The following is a 3,702-nucleotide window of genomic DNA, read 5'->3' on the forward strand; positions in this document are numbered from 1 at the left end:
GTTCTTTTGCTGCCAAATGTGTTGAACAATCCTCCAAGACAATTCATAATAGAAAAAGTAGTTTGACTGTAAACTACTACTCTGATTATTGTGTTACTTGACTGGTACATGTACAAGCAAGTGCCCTTGCAAATATTGGTGGTCTATCTCCTCTATAGGGTAGTAAAATTTGAAGTACTGGTGAAGAATGCTCCCAACAATATTGTGGTACTATATTTAGGTATCGTTACAGATTAGGCAATACGCATGTGGTTGGAAAATTCTTCAGCAGCACAAATTTTGCTTGTAGACTAAAAAAAGCTGGTTTTTACCTATTTCAAACAGCAAAATCTGCATTTGTCGGGTAAAATTTAATTAATTTGTCATGTTAATTCATGGGAATTTGTTGCCAGATGTACACGCACTCTGCTACTACAATATTCGGTGCAAAAACACTACGTTAACTGTATAACAAGTCTTGAACATCAACATTTCCGATTGTTCAATCCAACTCGATCGTTAAATCTGACCCGTAAACCACTAGTCTGAGCGGATTGAGGATCGGTCGGCTTCAATCCGACTCGCCTTTTTCTCTTCGCCGAAAACGAGAGTAGCGGATCGATGAGTCGGATTCGAATCCGACTTAAACCGTCATGTAAACAGGGTAAGTGTTTTCAGCAAAAAACGAGAGAACAAAAAAAAAACGCAAAAAAGCACAAAAAAAACGCAGGTTTCGCTTTTACGAATGAATCAGTCACGTGACTAGTACGTTCCTACGTCACAATCACGGAGCTCGTAGTAAAAAAAAGATAGCGCTAGAGATCACTGTTTGAGGACGAATATCTCCGCCTATACTGGACCAATTTTAATAAGCAAAGTATTTTTGGAATCAATAAAACGGTCGCTTTATGAATTTACCATAAAAAATAAAAGTGATGTGGGGTGTGTTTAGGCCCTTTAAACCGTCATGTAAACAGGGTAATTGACTATCCGACGGCAAACAGTTCGATAACTGGGCAGTGGATACCTAAGTTTTCTTAAAAAGTCATATCTGGAAGTGTGTAAACAAACTGCAAAATTTAAACCACCATCATGAGAGTAATCCATATTTGTGTTTCATATTTAAATCTTGTTTTATTGTTTACCTGTCTTTTTAATCTTTTAAAAGATTGAAGTTTTGTCAACCTCTGGCAACTCTGTCGAATATACAAACTTTCAACTTCAGATTCTTTTTTCTTAACGTAACAATGGTCTCCTGAATGTACTGACAAAATAAGCGTATGTATTGCAATTGCACATTACTGGCATATTTTTTTCGATATCTATACGTACCGCTCAAATTTTCGCTAGTACAAGGTTGGTTTCGCTTCAAAACGCGCCTAGACTCTGTTAATAATTTTGGAGGATTTGGTCAGGAATTGCATCCTTTTTAATCTTTTTTACTCTTTCAATCAAAGTTTCAAACTGACTGGCTTCAAAATTAATCAAACAATAAATAAAATTGGTTAACTGTTTCTGGTACATATATCTAACCAACCCTGTTGCATGCTAGTTTATAATGTTATTATTCTTTTTTCTGCAGTAGGTAAATTTGTACTATTATTGGACCCTTTAAATTGCGTACTGCTTACTTCACAAAGTCTGCTATTAGAATTTGGACACCACTGATCTCTTCTGCAGTTAATTTTCCACTTAGTCTTTCTTTCTAAATCTTTTGGAAACCGAAATAACCGATTTCCTGTACAATTTAGTGCAGAACAACCAACCATTTTAACTAGGATATTAAAGGACCTAACTTTACAGAATAAAAATGTTTATTTAATGAAATGTAGCTTAAACAGCAAGATTGCAGGAGTTGAAATATACATGGCACAGAACATGATGTGTTAAGTTCACAACGGAATAAAATGAACGCTAGTTTTCAGTTTGCACCGACAGGCACTGTAATTTTTAATATGCATATATTTTGTATCCGATGTAAGTTCAATGTTTCACCATGCATAACTGGACGGATTGAAGAATTTCTTTTCCAAAACCTCTTAAAAAGTATAGCAATTGGTAAGTTGTGTAATAGGTCCAAGTAGTAAGGATGTGTGTATTCATACTCTTTATTAATTTATTGTTTTCGGGTCAATGTCGATTTCTAATGCAGCTAAAAGAGTAAAAAATAAGTAAATTGTGGGATACATTATTGATAAATATATAATTCATACCTCTTTCCAACATTTTCATCGCATTTCCTTTCTACTAATTTATTGACTTCGTATAACTTTAAAACTTCAACTCGCTCGTTATCCATTTTGCGAATAATAACTTCTGCTTGAAACTCCTACTTCACTATCCTGCTCTGCCTTTTTAAAACACACTACAAACTTTAAACGATAGACAGCGCTTAATGAGGCCATAATGGTCATCATTCTACTCCCATGCCCAGCGTAACAATGAGATAAGTTTCGTCACAATTCCCTGAAGGAGTTGAACATAAAGTCTCCGCAAGAGCCCATGAGATTAAGAAAATTTACTTTTAAATCCCATGAGATTAAGAAAATTTAGCAAAATTTACTGTGTATGTATAAAACTTTCTTACACTTTGTGGGGGGCGGCTAATGTTGAAGTTGTTGCTCGCGCTTCGCAGCCTCGCGACCACGCTGTTCCATCCTGCCCCTACGCACACGCTATCCGACTCCGCAACACATTGCACACCGATGTATGACACTTGTACGGCACATCTCAGTTTATTGTACGGTGAAAGTGCGACATCGAGCTTAGAGACAAAGTGAGAACAGCAGGGTATTGCAAGCCCCGTACTGCCTCACAGTACAGGAAAGTTTTATATAACGAAAACACGTGTAGCAAAACAAAAAAAAAACGCGTCATTGGCATGTGGCAATTGCCTCGCCATGGTAATTGTTTTATTATTACGATTAAAAGGACGGGAAAGTAGATGTTACGAAAGCAGCGAAACTGCATTCCATTCCTGTCATGCTTTTGTTTTCGCTATACAATTATATTCAATCTTTATGCATTAGTGCAGTGGTTCCCAAACTTTTTTTTCCCCCGGCGCCACTTGAGCTATTCAAAATGTTTGCGGCGCACTTAGCCAAAGGTCTTAGAAATAAAAACGCATTTTTACAGTTTTATCGTGTATTTTAAGATTAGGCTCGTTTAAGCATATGAAACTTAATGTGAAGTATGGGCTTGCTGCTCAGAGCACATCTTTTCAAATCGTGGTGGAATGCTTGAAATACACACACGCATTTCTCTTTCTATATCCAAGCGTGATCGATATTTCGTTTTGATTGACGCTACCGCAGAAAACCCAGCTTCACAAAGATACGATGTAGCAAAGGGCAATAAATAGTACACGCAGCGCTTTGTCGCGCACTTGTGGATATTCTTGGCAAGTGTTGCTCCAAAACTGAAATATTTCGGATGATTCAAATTTTGTTTTTAGTGTAAAGTCGGATGCTAAATCGGCGAATTGTTCCGCCTCACTTGTTGAAAAGCAATCCGGAATAATCAAAGATGAATTAAATGGATATCGAATCCAATCATGTTGACCCATGTTTTCAGGAAAATAATGTTCAAAGTGCATACTAAGGTTGTCAAGGTGTTCATAAATTACGTCTTTATTATCGTTTTCAAGATTATGGGAAATAAAGTTTCCATCAGATGTTGTTTTAAAAAATGGGAAACAATCGCTTCGTTCATTGCTCTTTAATA

General features: G+C 36.5%; 1 long non-coding RNA gene across 1 annotated transcript; it reads right to left on the minus strand.

Annotated features, from left to right (window-relative positions):
• Positions 1-1,775: 1,775 nt before the first annotated feature.
• On the minus strand, positions 1,776-2,247 carry LOC108950604. Its single transcript, XR_001975287.2, has 2 exons — positions 2,193-2,247; positions 1,776-2,017 (listed from the first exon to the last, which is right to left on the minus strand). It is a non-coding gene; the product is annotated as an uncharacterized LOC108950604 (long non-coding RNA).
• Between the last annotated feature and the right edge of the window lie 1,455 nt (positions 2,248-3,702).

This window comes from Ciona intestinalis, unplaced genomic scaffold (assembly GCF_000224145.3).
Source record: "Ciona intestinalis unplaced genomic scaffold, KH HT000368.1, whole genome shotgun sequence".
Lineage (NCBI taxonomy): Eukaryota > Metazoa > Chordata > Ascidiacea > Phlebobranchia > Cionidae > Ciona > Ciona intestinalis.